Source organism: Nicotiana tabacum, chromosome 24, assembly GCF_000715075.1.
Source record: "Nicotiana tabacum cultivar K326 chromosome 24, ASM71507v2, whole genome shotgun sequence".
Lineage (NCBI taxonomy): Eukaryota > Viridiplantae > Streptophyta > Magnoliopsida > Solanales > Solanaceae > Nicotiana > Nicotiana tabacum.
Window position 1 is genome coordinate 16289643 of NC_134103.1, and position 16871 is coordinate 16306513.

Here is a 16871-nt window from a genome sequence, read left to right on the forward strand (position 1 = left end):
TCTCTTCTCCAAAAATCGGGCAAGGGTTGCTTTACGAGCCATAGCCAGTGCTGCAAATCAAGTCTATTTAGATTTAAGTGGCTAATTTTGAAAGATTAAACAAAGAAGAAAAGAGGACATCCCATTGGGCTTTGTAATTCTTGACAGCCCAATTACCCTACATCGGCTCAAAAACATCTCCAAATCCGGTCCAGCACTCCACAAGGACCAAACGACCCCATTTTGACTCCAGTTGATCCCCACCGTTCATCAGCCATGATCAAACGGACCAGAGCTAACAACCCCTTCCCCATATAACTGTCTGAACCCCTACACCCCTACCCCCCCAAAAAAAAACCCTCAAACCGGCTCTCGCCCTCTCTCTCATCCTTCGCCTCTCTTCACCGTAAACCACCTGCTGGAAATCGCCTCCGCCGGCCGAAGATATCCAAATACCCTAAAATCACCATTTTCCTTCTCCTCTCCTCCTCCTCCTCTATTTCATCCCATCAAGATCGAAACCCCAATTTCCACCCTATCACACCCCATCAAAACCCTAGCCGCTACCTAGCCCTTTTCAACTTCCCGTTCGATTCACTGGCTATAACCGGCCGGAATCAACATCATTCGATAAATCTTGATCGAGTGATGTCAATTCCAATGTGTTTCATTTAAGTTTCATGCCGGGCATCAGTCCCAGTTTAACTCGAGGTTTTGAGTAGGTATCGTCCGGTTCCACCTTCTTCTAATTTCTTCCTTCTATTCCCATCACTCCAGTCGTGTGTGTAGGTTAATTTTCTTATTTTCAGCACATTATTGGATATGCTTACATGTTAGTAGTTCTCTTTTCTGTGTGGTAGTGTATCACTCCCATGTTTAGTTTTGAATTGATTGTTAGTTTGTTAGGTTTTGAATTCCGATATTGTTTGTTGTGCATGTTTAGTCTTTAAGAGTTTTCTTTTTTGGCAATCCACTAGGCAAATACCTAGGGCTATATTTTATATATAAAAAAGGAAAAATAAGAAAACGGAGTAATGTAGTGTCTTACAATATGTTGAGCCATAACCTATGTGAATTACATAGTCCCTAGTACCAAAGATGAGCACTGGATACTAAACTATGGTAGTACTTTTTGAACTAATTAAGAAATGATAATGATAATGAAATCTTCTTATGTAGTAATAATTAGATTTATAAACTAGCCATATGAGTGCAGCGATAACATCAATTATCCATAGTGCGCAGCTCTGTCGCGTGGGAATTCTTCCTTGCCTAGTGTAAGCATATTGTTGCGCTAGTAGTATGCAACCTTGTATTGATGAGATCACGATTCTTCGCTTAACATGTCCTCCCTGTATCCAGCAATTAATGTTCATGGTGACAATGCCTTCTTGCGTCCAGAATTCGCTCATGATCCTTGCCTTTGAGTGTTGATCCCCTTCCAGAACACCTTCCTTATGTGTCATAGGTGTTGTTGATAATAAGCAGCTCCTTGTTGTCCAGTTCTTGTACCCCATATAATCCATTGAAACATAGTGCCTCGTCTATATGAATCTGGGCAGTGCTATGATTATGGTGTCTTGTGTCCAGAATTTTATCACGAAACTTGCCTTTAAGTGTGAATCCTCTCCCAGAGCATCTTCCTTGCATGTCATTAGTGTTGTTGACGTAAAGCAGCTCGTTGATGTCCAACTCATGTAACCTGTGCAATCCATTGAAATACACTGCCTCGTCCATGGAAATCTGAGCAGTGTTTGCTTCTTGTGTTTGTTTCTATCCTTAGCCGATTGTATTTTACAAGTGTTTGCTAGGTTGTTTACGTTACCTGACCTAATAGAACTAAGCCAAAGTTCTCCATTAAAGTCGTAACAACCCAGCTGCTCTATTCGATTCTCCAGCATCATACTTATGCCTACCCCTACTTCCCTCCCATTGGAATGAGTACATAGTACTAATACACCAAATGGGAGTTGTTCAAGGTATAAGGCATGATTAGAATAGTGTTTCCTGGAAAAAAAAGACTAGGTTAGTAAAAAATATGGTTACCATACTCTCCTCCATAAGGACTTGAGTATGATGATCCAAATTATTTCCAGCATTCCCCTTTCTCCTGCTACTCCTTTCCTCCTCACCTCCTAACTTCTTGCGACATTTACTCTTAGATATGGGCATTGTAACTTATCACTATTCACAATACTTCTCCCTTTGACATCCAACTCTCCAAAACTGTTGCATTCCATAGGATCAGTATCTAGAGCAAAGTTGGCAATGTGATCTGCCTACTGGTTAAGTTGGGCAGTATCTTTAAGAGTTTTTGATTTTGTTTTTAACAGTTTAATTGTTGTCTAAATACTAGCTTAATTACTTGTTTAATTCATAAATCCTATTTCATAATTAGGGTAGTTTAGTTTGGGACTGTTAGGGAGTTAATGGAAAGAAAAGAAAGAGAGAGTAAAAACAGGGGCAAAGAGTGTAATTAACAGGTTTTTAAAGGGTGTGTTGGGAATTAATTCAGGGAATATATTTTCAGAAGCTTCTGGGATTGTGTAGAAAAAGGGTCAATTTGCAAAAAAAGGAAGTATAGTACATGCTAAGTATTTGGGGGTGAGGGGGTAAATAATTAAAAGAGGAGGGATGTAAAAGAAGGAAAATAACTGAAAAGGAATATATGCATTTTTTATATAACAGACCCATTCTGCACTCATCTGGGAACACCTTCACTGCCAATTCATTCTCATCTACACTCGCTCATACACTCTCTCTCGTCTGCACCAATTCACTCTCTTTCTCTCACCTTCACACACGGAAAACACATTAGTAGCTAGAATTTCTGGAAATTCAAAAATTCCAAATCTGTAGAAAAACCAAAAGCTCCAAAAAACACAAAAGAAAAATCTCAAAGTGATTTCGAGGTCTATTAGAATAGTTCAATAATTTCAGGGTTTTCAAGTTGCTGTTGGATTAACAATTGAAACTGTTGATGTACTTCTGCTGTTTTGCTGTCCATTTGTAGCTGAATTTTATCATTTCTTCTTTTCAGACATTTATTTGGTCTTCGATTGTTGTTTAGGTATGTTTAGCTATCGCTGCTGCTCTTATTTGAATCCTAAATGAAAATTCAATTTGTTTATGTGCTAATTCTGTTCAATTTCACAGATCTGGTCATGTGTAATTATCGATTTGTTTCGATTTACTTTCCCTGTTAAGTTTTGAAACTATTATGCTCCAAATCTACTTGAACTTCTTTTCCTGATTAATGTCTGATGCCATTGGTATGTTATAATTAAAAGTTCAAATTGTCCTATAGCTTTTGAATAATTTAACACCTGTTTGTTAACAGCTTCATTCCTCGTCTAAAACAATGACTCATGTCTAAAGTGATCTCAACGGGTTAAACTAATTTCAATTATTGTTTACCTGTTGGATTATTGTTGGTTGCTTCTTTGCAAGCTGAAGATCTGTTGGAGAAATGAATACCCATGGCCAAGGAAAGCTATTTTCATTGGAATATTAGTGCAATCGAATCACGGATTTAAATTAGCTAGTTGAGATCATGTACTTCATGTTCTAATTAGTGACATGTATAATCAATTTTAAATTCTTTACTAATGTAATTAACTCTATCTTCTATTAGGATTTGTGTTGTAATATGATCAATTTTGTGCTGCTGATTTTATTTCCAGTAGTTTAGATTCCCAATTTTGAATTTCAGGAGTTGAATTTCCTTCTGTTGCAAAAAAAAACGCCATTGGGCCTGTGTATGATAGACTCTAGAGTCAATTGGACTCTACAATGGTCCAGCCCAACTGTTTCAGGTCCATAGAGGACCTGTTTGAAGGGGCAAACCATTTCTAAGGCAATGTTTAGGCCTCAATCCAAGACCATATATATTCCACATGATCTATTGGAAGTTTAAGAGGAATTAACTCAAATAGCCGTCCACCCGATCTTTTAAACTAAAAATTGCCGACGGATGTATACTATATATATAATTCGTATATAACATATGTATAACTATGTATAATTAGTATATAATTTATGTATACCGACTAAAAATAATAAATATTAAATCTGATCGGCTATTTGTGTAACAATCACGAAGTTTAACTTGAGTGGCAAAATCGAACTTGACCTATAATACCTTTGTTTAACTACCAGCCGCATAGATGTAAGCAATCCAAAGGGGGAATCACCATCAGATCAATAAAACGTCATTAATAGCAAACACAAATCCATTTGTTAGTTTATGTACCTCTTGGACATTTGTATAAATCATTCTATCCAACTTGCTAAACCCATAGTTCCAGTACCACACTTTCCATAAAACCATCATCGGCTGATCCTCGCAATGGCCTCAAATTTAGGAAAAAGAACAATTCATGAACAATCATAGTTGCTTTTACACTCGCCTAATAAATAAATTATCATGATTATGGGTACGATTCTCGTGGCATAGTCATGATACGTAACTCCAAATTTAAGTGTACGTTCGCGTGACTTGACCCTACAACTTCAAATAATTTAATAATTAAATATATTGTAAATCGCGGGTGCGTTTCACGTGGCGCGATTTGCGATGTGTATAAAACAACAAGTATACGACATCGTAACTTATTTTAAAATTAATTCATAAATACCTAAAACAGATTAAAAATAAAATAAAAGCGGTAGAAGGTAAAACACACATAAGTTTTTAAAACACGCAATGATCAGATAATCAAGCCAAGTGTAATTGTAAAACGATCGTGCTAAAACCATGAAATTCGGGAGTGCCTTACACCTCCTCCCGTGTTAATAGAATTCCTTACCCGGTCTTCTTTGTTTCGCAAACTTATATAGAGTCAACATTTCTTTAATTTGGGTTTTAAAATAAATGGCAACTTGGTACGCCTTAAATAATTATTCCAAGTGGTGTCTCTCTAAAAGATTAAAATAAATTAATCACATTTCAATAATTTCACTTAAAGTGGAAAAATTCCTTTTCCCGTAAAAAGAAAGTGTGACAAAGAGTATATTCATGCCAAACAAAATCACAAAACGAATAGGGCATTTTTTATTAAGAAAATATATATATTCATGCCGAACAAAATCACTAAAAGAATAGAGCATTTTTTATTAAGAAAATTCTACATTTTAAAGATTCAAAATCAAAAATTAAAAGTGAAGGAATCACAATCATGCCCCCCAACTACTAAATGGTTAGGGTATGCTCCTTATTAATTAGGTACTCTCATCATGCTCTTTTACTACGAGTCTTTACTGTTCCATTCTTGTTAACCTTTTTCTTACCTTTCAGGTCAAAATTTCATAAATAATCTTTAAATAATCAAGTTAGTTAAAATCTAATTAAAGATTACTTTATAATTATTTGGCCAAATTTGTTTGATTACTGTTTTTGTAACGTTAGTCTTACAAAGATTAATACTCGTAGCATGTACTAATTCGCATTTGATGTATGCATCAAAACCACATTTATTTATCATAGTGCGTGATATTGTGGTAAAAATACATATCCTATTAATTAACTATATTTAAATGATAAGTTTATATGGAAACACTTTGTTTGTTTCATTTTTCGGCCCCGTTGCAGCTGTGCATGTGCTCTCAGCCGCCCATGCATTGTTCATAACACTTCTCTTAATTCTTTTTTCGTTTGTTGTATTCTTACGATACATCTTTATTAACTTCTCTTTAGTTTTTTTCACTACTCTATGTTAATACTAGTTATATATATATATATATATATATATATATATATATATATATATATATATATATATATATATATAATTACCAGCTCCTCAAAGTTGATGATTATACGTCTTTGCAAGACAGTAACTTTATTTCAAAGTTTTTCAGGTCCGAGTTTGTTGGAAGAAGACTGCTAAACATGATAAGGGTTATTGCCTAAGAAAATACGCATGCATAAGTGAGAGACTAGAGTTCCAAGATTTGTTGAGTCCTTGGAGTAGTAGGAGTCCTATCAAACGAGAAGGTGACTACACACAGGACTCCTAAAAGATCTCAGAGTCCAAGGATTTTAAATACTATCTTTTTGGACTGCTGAGATCATTCTTTTACACATCAACTAAAAAACTACATTTTTTACACTCAACTTGAGTACTAGTGTTATGTTCTTCTTGAGTCAGTCTAGTAAATATGTTTTATAAAATCGAGTTGTAATCAAAGTGTTATATACAATCAGTGAGTTGGAGTGGGTGTTTGGTTTTTTAAATTAGAGTAACTTGTAAATCAAATAGTTGGAGAAGGAGAAATGGAGAGTATTGAGTTGCAGATTTGTAATCAATACATTTGGCTCATTGTTCTAGTGAAGTTGAAGTTAAAAACCCTATGTGGTAGGTCTTGGTTTTGCACCTTTTGAGCCAGGTGATTTTTCATGTAAAAATTAATGTGTTTACTTTACTGCTTATTTTTACTTTACGCGTAAGGAGTAAGGTAACGAACCAAGTTCTTTAGTAATTCATAAAGGCACTCAACTTAATAATTGGTATCAAAGCAGATTTTCTCACACACAGTTAACACCTAGAGAGATCTTAGAAGTAAAATGAGTGCTCCACCTGGAATTAACGAAGGACAATCAACTACCAGACCACCCTTGTTTAATGAAAAATAATACAATTGGTGGAAAGCAAGAATAGAAAATTTCCTGACGGCTGAGGATTATGAACTATAGACCATAGTGAACCAAGGTTCAGTAACTCCTCCTAAACAAAATGTGCAAAATGAAACTGTCCTAAGGACCCCTTTGAATTTGTAGCAGCAAATTTTAGAATGATGGAGAAGAATGTAAAGGCTAAAAAAATTCTTATCTGTGGACTTGGTCTTGAAGAGTACAACAGGATATCAACTTGCTCTAATGTAAAGGAGATCTTGGATGCACTCCAAACTGCTCATGAAGGAATAAATCAAGTGAAGAGATCAATGAAAGAATTACTTATGAGGAACTATAAGCTCTTCTCCATGAAGGAGTCTGATCCCATCCAGGAGATGATGACTAGGTTTATTATAATAACAAATGAACTAAAATCATTGGAAAATGTATTTACCTTAGAAGAGTTGGTTAGCAAAGTTCTAGGAATTCTTCCAGCCTCATGAGAATCAAAAGTCATAGCTATTCGGGAAGCCAAAGACTGCCCAATGTGGGAAATTGAGTGGAGAAACAGTGGTAAGACTAAGCAGTGGTAAGCATCTAAGAGAGAACAATGGTAAGCCTAAGAAGATCGACAAATCCATTTATGATGGGTGTCACAAGTATAGCAAGCTAGACTACATGGTCAAAGACTATCCAATGTGGGAAATCGAGTGGAGGAAAGAGCGAGCTGAAAAAGAGAAAGAGGAAAAAATGAGAGAGAAGGGTCCAAACAAAGGAAAAATCCTAGGTAAAGGATTCATTGAAGTAATGAAGCAGGCTTTTCTAGCAGTATATGAAATCAGTGGAAGTGATAAAGAGGAAGAGAAGGAGGATGAGGCCATAAGTCTCTATACTGTAATTGATGCACATCAGATAGTGGAGACAGAACCTCCAATACAACTTGGAATGCACATTGGAAGACCTCCTCGTTTTGATGGACATCACTATGATGAATGAAAGATGTGTATGGAATATTACTTCAGGCCACTAACTTTGATCTATGGATTATTGTTAGTCATGGACCAATCATCCCTACCAAAATGGATAGTGAAGGAAACAAATGTAACAAGAGAGAAGAGGATTATGATGACGAAGATCGTTAAGTAATCTAGAAAAATGCTAAAGCAAAGGACTTGCCCTGCAGAAGTTTGCCCAGAAATATTCTCTACAAGGTGTTCTCTTGCATCTCTGCTCATGATATATGAAGGACCTTGAAAACTAATTTTGGTGATGAAAATATCAAAGTGGCACTGATGGCAATTGAAGAAAGCAAAATAGAAGAAGAAGTGATAGGGATGATGGCCTTGTGTGATTCAGATACTGAAGATGAAACAAATTAGGTAAGTATCTCTAACTTGAAATAAAACATTCATGCTATATCTAAAAAACAGCTGATGGTTGTAATTGTGACCATGATGAGTGAGATAGACAAAATGAGTACTGGAAATGCTCAGTTAATAAGCAATCTTTCATATGTCAAACTTGACCTCAACGAACTTGAATCTGACTAAGCTGATCATAAAGGACAAGTCAAAGACATTAAGAATCAGGTTCTTGAGTTTACTTCTAAAAATAAGAAGTCACCTGATACACATAGTAAAGGAAAAATGAGTGATATGCAAGATAAGCTTGAAAAGGCACTGAAAAGGGTTAAAGATAATCTTTGTGATGCTGAATGTAGGAATAAAGTAATGCAAGAAAATATGGAAAAATCTAATTATGAATTATCTAGGCTAAGCAAGTGGCATGGATCCTCAGATGCACTAAATTGGCCGAATGAGAACTGTAGCACTAACAAATCAGAAATTGGCTATAGAAAACTTGTTCCCAAATTTGATTCAAAGTATGTAGGAATTTCTGATAACAAGATGTGCACTCATTGTGGGAAGGTAGGACACTTTAGAGATACTTGCCCTGCCTTAATTCATGCTCAGTTTAAGAACACATGTGGTCTTGCTAAAAAAGTGAAAAAGGAAGAAGAACCAAAAGTCAAGCCTCTTGTCCCAACTAAGTGGATTAAGGTTAACAAGAAAACAGTTATTAATCATCTTCCCTTCTGGGCAAGAAGAGATCTGATTCATCCATTTTCAAATAAAAAGGGACCCAAGATTGTCTGGGTTCCCAAGACTAACTTGTGATTTTTGGTGTAGGCTAAAGTGAGAGGAAACAATCAAGACTGATATCTAGACAGCGGAAGCTCAAGATATATGACTAGAGAAAAGAAAAACTTTCTCTCACTGACAGCCTTCTAAAGAGGGAGTGTGTCATTTGAAAATGAAAAAAGGGCCAGATAACAGGTATCGGTAAGGTCGGTAAGTCACTCTCTCATGCTACAGAAGATATTTATTATGTTGTAGGCCTTAAACATAATCTCCTTAGCATTTCTCAGATGTGTGATAAAGGAAATGAGGTAAAATTTAATTCCAAAATTTACACTGCCACTAAGCTTGATACTTATGAAATTGTGTTAAAAGGTAAGATACACAACAATGTCTACAAGATATCCATTATGTATCTTCCTCAGAGTGAGCACACATGCTTAAGTGTAGTAGAAGATGACCCATTGTTATGGAAGAGAAGACTTGGTCATTCTAGTCTTTCTCAACTCAGCAAGTTGGCAGCAAAGGACCTGGTCCTTGGGCTACCAAAAGTTGAGTTCACCTCAGACAAGGTATGTGATGCTTGTGTCAGAGGAAAATATGTAAGGTCATCTTTTAAATCTAAAAAGGTTGTCAGCACCTCCAAACACCTGAAACTCCTTCACATGGCCCTATGTGGGCCAATGACAGTGAGGAACAAGGGAGGCAAGAGGTATGTATTTGTCATTGTAGATGACTTTTTTAGGTACACATGGACTCTACTTTTGGCATCCAGAGAGGAAACTTTTGATGTTTTCTGTATGTTTGTCAGAATGATCCAACATAAATTGAGCTGTAATGTTTTAAGTATAAGAAAAGATCATGGAATTGAGTTTAAAAATTCCAAATTCCTTGAGTTCTATAACACACATGGCATTGATCATAACTTATCTGCACCTAGAACTCAACAACAAAATGGTGTTATGGAAAGAAAGAATATATCTCTAGAAGACATGGGAGAACCATGTTGATTGCTAGTGGACTGCCTAATAGCTTTTGGGCTGAGGCAGTCAATATTGCTTGTTACTTACTAAACAGATGCATGGTCAGACCCATTCTTGAGAAAACTCCCTATGAGTTATTTCGAGGGAGAAAGCCCAACATCACTCACCTGGGAGTTTTTGGGTGCAAATGTTTTATGAACAATAATGGCAAAAAAACTCTAGGTAAGTTTGATGACATAAGTGATGAGGGAATTTTCTTGGGTTAGTCACCACATAGTAAAGGATACAAAGTTTTTAATAAAAGAACTATGTGCGTAGAAGAAAATGTTCATGTTATTTTTTATGAATCTAACAACATGGCTGAGAAAGGTCTGCAGGATGAAGACTATGACATAGGACTCACTGATGAAGAAGCTTCTAAAGAACCTGAACCTCAATCTGAAGATGGATCAGGAGATCCTAAGGAAGCTAAAAGTGATCATGAGGAACAAGAAGAAGAGAGAACTACTTTGACTGCTAACTAGAGTGATGAAGTTCTACCTACTGATATTGTTCCTTTGGGTCACTCCTCGGGTGAACCATCTCTGGGGATGTGGATTAGACCATGGAGACATCAAATTTCACACCCACTTGAGAACATCAGTTCTGATCCTAGTGCTGGAGTGCAAACTAGATCATCTTTGAGAAATCTATGTGCACTTACAACATTCCTCTCACAGGTTGAACCTAAGAATATAAAGGAAGCTCTAAAGGAACAAGGACAAAATTGTGGCTCAGAGATACAATCAAGAAGAAGGCATTGACTATGATGAGACATTTGCACTTGTAGCCAGAATGGAAACTATAAGGATGCTAATAGCTTTTTCTCCACACATGGAGTTCACCCTATATCAGATGGATGTAAAGAGTGCATTCTTGAACGGTTACCTGAAGGAGGAAGTGTCTGTTATACAACCTCCTGGGCTTGAGAGTAAATAATTTCCTGACTATGTGCTCAAGTTAGACAATGCCTTGTATGGACTGAAACAGGCTCTAAGAGCTTGGTATGAAAGACTCTCAAAATTCCTCTAAACCAACAACTTTGTAAGAGAAAAGGTGGACAACATACTGTTTTTGAGGAGCAAAGCACAAGTGTTCTGATTGTACAAGTATATGTGGATGATATTATCTTTGGAGCTACTAATGAAGCAATATGCAAGGAATTTGTTGAGATGATGGAGAATGAGTTTTAAATGAGCATGATGGGTGAATTGAACTTCTTCTTGGGGTTACAAATCAAGCAAACACCTACTTGAACCATGACATCAACACAAATACATCAAGGAACTACTGAAGAAATTCAATATGGACTATTCTAAGTCCATAGACACTCCCATTGCCATTGCAACAAAGCCGGACCTTGATGAAGAAGGGAAAAGTGTTGAAAAGAAGCTATAAAGAGGAATGATTGGGTCACTGTTGTATCTCACAACAAGCATGCATGATATTATATTCAGTGTGGGATTGTGTGTAAGAGTTCAGGCAAATTCCCAAGAGTCTCATATGAAGGCTGTCAAGAGGATACTCAGATATCTTAAAGGGACTCCTGATCTAGTTTGTTATGCTGATACTGACTATGCAGGTTTTCATGTTGAGAGGAAAAGTAGTTCAGGAACAACACATTTTCTTGGTTCTTGCCTGGTGTCTTGGGGAACAAAAAATCAAAACTCAATGGATTTATCTACAACTGAAGCTGAATATGTGGCAGCAGCATCTTGCCGTGCTCAGTTGCTGTGGATACGACAACAACTAAGGTACTATGATATTTTTATTGATTGTGTTCCTATTTTCTGTGACAACACTAGTGCTACAAACATTGCTAAAAATCCCTGTCAATATAAGAGAACCAAGCACATTGACATAAGACATCACTTTCTCAGAAACAGTGTTGAAAAAGGGAATATCTCAATTAACTTATGTAAAACTGAAGACCAAATTGTTGATATTTTACTAAAGCTTTGAGTTGGGATCACTTTGAAAGAAATAGACTAGAACTGGATTTAATTAATACTTCCAACTAGATTTAACTCCAATGATTGGATAGAAAAAGTATAATTAGATGTAAATGGTCAAGTACAATGTGTTTAATTAAGTCTTGTGCTTGTTTTGAGCATACACTTTTGCCCAGAAAAGTCTAGCTGATAACTATGTCTTATGATACTAACCTATAGTGCTAAAGCTTTATTGTAGAAATAAATAAGGAGTTACTAAAGAGTTGGTTCTTTGACTCAGGTACGCGCCATCATGTGTTAATTCATTGGGGCTTAATATCTGAAATTACTACTATACTCAAACTTTCTAATCTTGTTAGCATCACTCCTAGTTGTCATCCTGTCAAAGATTAAGGGGGAATTCTAGAGCAATTAGAATTTAATTACTCCTAAAATTCTAACAGTCTAAAGTAACCATTATTAGAGTCTCGTTAGAACTCAGATTTGGTTACTCTTTTTCTTCCAGTAAAATCAGGAGTTACTTCTTTAAAATCCCCTTTATGATCCGTTTCTCAAACCTCACTGTTCCTCTCAAAACCTAAGCAAGAATCAAGAAATATTTCTCTCTTTCCCTTTATCGATTTCATTCTCTCATCACCATGCCTAAATCCAGCCAAACTTCTTCTAAAGTAAAATCATCATCCAAGATTGAAGCCAAATCCAAGAACGTGAAGCCCAAATAAAAATAAGTTCAAAACCATTAAGTGAACATACACCCACAACTGCTCCTTCTCCACCCATATCCTATATTGTACCGCACCATCGTCCCCTGTTCCTTTTGCACCCACTATTCCACTTCTACTGGACCTCTCTTCCAATACTACTTGTCCATGCACATGTGTCTATTTTGAAAAATACCTCTAGGTCTACTAAGATCAAAGCTACTCCAAGAAAATCTGTTAAAAGTGGCAAGGTGGTGCTTGATGCTACTGCTAAGGGAGACAGAGTAGTTAAGGAATCTGTCGTTCATGGGGAATCAGTGTCAACTACTACAAGTCAGGTAAAACTACCTCTATCAAAGCTAGATGTTCTAGTTTCTGCTATTGTTGTTGCACCCTTAGATATTGTTCCACCCATAGGTGATAAACCATAAGTAGAGAACCTATTGTAGATACAAACATAGCAACTCAGGAGAAAGGGGTAGATACCACTAATGTTATCCCTATGATTGAGGGGGAAGGTGATAAAGAACCAGTAAATAAGGAGGCTTCTAATTGTCTCTCTTACAGCTAGACCGAGGATGGGGACGATAATGAAGTTGAGGAAGAAGGAGGAGCGGTGGCTAGTCATGAGGAGCATCAGGCTCAGAACATGGATAATGATACTGATGAGAAAAAGAGTGAGAATAAGGGGGAATCTGGTGAGGAGAAGGAGAGTGAGGAAAAATATAAGATAGATGAACAAGTGGATAATTTTGGAGAGTAATAAAAAGATAGTGAGGAAGAAGGTGATTTTGAGAGTGATGGTGAGGATGAAGAAAAGGGAAGTGCGAGTGAAGGTGAGAATGAAAAGAGTGAGGAAGAGAATGAGAATGCAAGTGGGTAATCTGAAGGCTCTATGGCTATTGGGAATACTGACATAGCCCCTTCAGAATTAACAAGTGGAGAGAAAAGGACTGAAGAAATTGGGCCCTTGTTAGCTCCTTTCAGTGGAGATGAGGAGGTCAGCACTGATGATGACAATTTACCCCTGTCTGTAGTAGGGAAGAAAAGCAAGAAGGCCCCTGTAAAGCAACAAAGTCAGTTATCCATACAAGGAAAGAAGTGGCTCCTCCTACTAGGACTCCTCTCACAAGGAATAAAAGAAAGGATGTTGATGAAAAAATCATTAAGGAGTCCAGAGGTTCCAAGAAGCCAAGGAAGCAAGTTCCAGTTGTTGAACCTGTTGTTGAGTTAGATGCAGAAGATGAGTTTGATTCTACTTTACAAGAAAAGACATCAGCACAAAAGAGAAAGGCTGTCAAATCTACCAAGGCAGCTACCCTAGCTAAAAAGGCCAGAAAAGGAAAGAAAATGAAAAGTATGCTTGCTGTGGTTGATAAGCTCACTGAGTTCAGGAATAGAAAAGTGTTGAATGGGAAAATTCTTGCAAACACTGATAAGAAAGGGATGACTCAGCTAGTTGAAAAGCTTGAGCTACTGGGATGGAGACACATATTTGTCAAGGCTTTCCCTCATGTGTATGTGCCTGCTGTGGTGGAGTTCTATGCAAACTTCCAGTTTGATGGCAAAGTGGTCAAAGGTAATGTAAGGGGGTTTGAGATGGAGTTTGATACTGAAGAGCTTGGGATGCTTCTGAATATTCCCTTCTTAGGTTTCGACAATTACTTGAAGAAAAAGTGGCCAACCATAGACAATGATGCGGACACATGAATTGTAGTCACAAGGAAGTTCTCTTAGAAGTTTGAATTGGATGCTCCCCAGAAGGAGTATACGACTGATATGACCCCCTTTCACAAGATGTTGTTTCACTTTGTAAACTATTGTATTTTGCAGAGATCTAAGAGAAGGCATGAGGCTACTCTACTGTATATGGTCGTGATGGAACTGCTTGACACTAGTAGAGCTATTAATCTCCCCAACTTGATAATTCAACACATGGCAAGGGTTGTAGACACTTCCATGCCTAAGCATGCTATGTCTTATGGCTTCATGTTAACTGATTTGTTTGACAAGCTCAGTATATTCTTGCCTGAGCTTAAGTTTGGAAACTACAATGATGTTTTAGATGCTGTTACCTCAAGCAGTGTGGCTATGAGGAGATCAAGGCTAGGGGACCAACAGGTTATGCTATTCTACCTGGTAGCAGCAGGGCAACAGAGCTCACTAAGAGGTTGGAGTTAGCTCCTGAGGAGAATGTCGAGCTTAGAGAAGACAATGATGAGTTGAGAAAAAAAACCATGCAACTTAGGGAGGAGCTCAAAAGGGACAGAGAAGCTCATGCCCAACAGATTGCCAACCTTTGAAAGTATTGACCCCCTCTTCTTCTCACCCATGAACCTGGTCCTTCCCCTAGTGTCTTTAGCTTATTTTGTTATCCCGATGATATTTTAGTTCTTGTTTCTTCTGTTCTAGTCTAAGTAGGTTGCAGGATGTTTAGTTTATTTTTCTCTAATGGTTTGAGGCATGACCCTTGGCTTATTTTGGCACTGCTAAATGACTTCTCTTATAATGTTTTAATGCTTCGCACATGGTTATATCATCAACTTAGTTTGTTTACTTTGATAATTCTTGAGCTTGTGATGTAGCCTAAATGTCCATAAATCTTTCATTAACAGTGCTTAATATGTCTAATATTTTTTTGTTATTATTTCGATAATGCCAAAATGTAACGACAATTGGTTGTTTTGAGCATTTGCATTCCATTCAGTTATTTGAAGTCTTGAGTAGTATGGTATGATATGTTATGAATTGTGTGAATCATTGATTTTGATTTTCAGGTTATTCGGAATTGATTTGGAAGAGTGAATTTCATGATTGAAGCTTTAAAGTTGGAAGAGTTGACCAAATTTGACTTTTTAGTATTTGACCTCGGATTTGAGATGGATATTTCCTACTGGCGTAAGGAGCATGTTGCTTATTGTGATTTTCTCATGGATGGGATCAAAGGGAAGGTTTCTGACTGATCAGCTATGATTCTACGGGTGATTCAGAGTTTATTATGAGATTTTCATGATTTTCATATGATGGCATGATAGATGTGGTACGTCTTGTGGGATTGAGATTTGTATGTGTTAGGTTACGATTCAGTTCTAAAGGGAGGATCATGAATTCTTAGACAACATGAACGGTTTCAGATGACTAGATGAATGCTATTACTACTTGGTATTTCTTGAGAAAGGTGCACATTTCAGAAGGCGCACTTTGTTTTGACTTATGAATGCTTCATTGGTATGGCGGTACTCGTCTAGTTGATCGATTGTTGATATTCAGAATTTGTTATGTGGCGTGGAAGAATTATAGAAGTATTTCTCGTAAGGATGATTATGTACGAGGGATATGTTAGTCATTCGAGTGATGGAGTTGGGATCAACTATAGTGATTCATGTGTTCTATGGATTTGGATACTGGAGTTATCAGAGGCAGATTGTTTCGTGGTTGTGTGTTGTGACATTATGGCCAAGGTTACCTAGATGGTAGTATGTGTTATGGTTAGATCATTGTGGACTTTTATAGGTCTATTTATCCATTTGGGGATGATCGGAGTTGATTTGGGGCCTTATTGGTAGGCCTGAAGAGGATGTGTGATCTACACCGGGTCGGATTTGTGGACTCAGAACTGTTAGAGCTGAGGAGTGTGTCATTAGGTTAGAGTTGATCTTATTCGTGTTCTGATGTTCTATGTGTTACTCTTCTATGCTACGAGGGGTTATGATTCTTTGGTGGTATACACACATGGTGCGGTTCTTTTTGTGTCTTGGAGCGAAATCTGAGCAAGATGGTGATTGGGGTGTGGAATGGTTGATTGTGTTTTGGTTATGGCCTCTTTTTTTTTTCCGATTGTGATATGTTGTGTTGTTTTCTTCTCCGTGGTTACGGTCATGCACCTTAGGTACTTGATGTCGAATTGCGCGTGGTTGTTGATTTTGATCATTGTGGCTTGAGGTATTTCATATAGACCAGTGTTTGGATGGGGTCACGCATTATAGCTGGGTTATGTCGGGACATGATTCTTTATGTTAGGTTCGTGTATCTTAGTTCTACTATGTATGATGGGTTCGTAGCATTGCGGTTGTGGTGGTACTTGTTGAACTTGCGTGATGGTTTTCTCGTTTGGGTGATTTTCCATGATTGAGTACATTCGGGTTGTTGCTTATTGGTGTACGAATTGCATGGTTTGTGGCTCTGGGTAGTATTGGTATGGCATGTCAGTAGAGTAGCTTGTATTTGATGCGATGAAGTCTTTGGGCCTGAGGTAGTTGCTATCGAATTTGATTACGGTGTGTTCGGGAGAGTAATATCGGAAGTTAGCTAAGAATTTGGGCTATGGTTCTAGTTAGGAGAAAGAGCTCTGTGGCTTGTTGATCTGATAAGCTGTTATGAGTTTCTGCGTGTTTCTTTCATCATCAACAGTGTGCGAAGGTTTTGAACGATGTTTTGTTTGATATGAGGTTTATTACTGGAATCGG

General features: G+C 37.2%; 1 long non-coding RNA gene across 1 annotated transcript; it reads left to right on the forward strand.

Annotated features, from left to right (window-relative positions):
* Positions 1-321: 321 nt before the first annotated feature.
* LOC107761266 (uncharacterized) lies at positions 322-3629 on the forward strand. The gene is made up of 2 exons (XR_001642552.2): positions 322-701; positions 3320-3629. It is a non-coding gene; the product is annotated as an uncharacterized LOC107761266 (long non-coding RNA).
* Positions 3630-16871: the final 13242 nt, after the last annotated feature.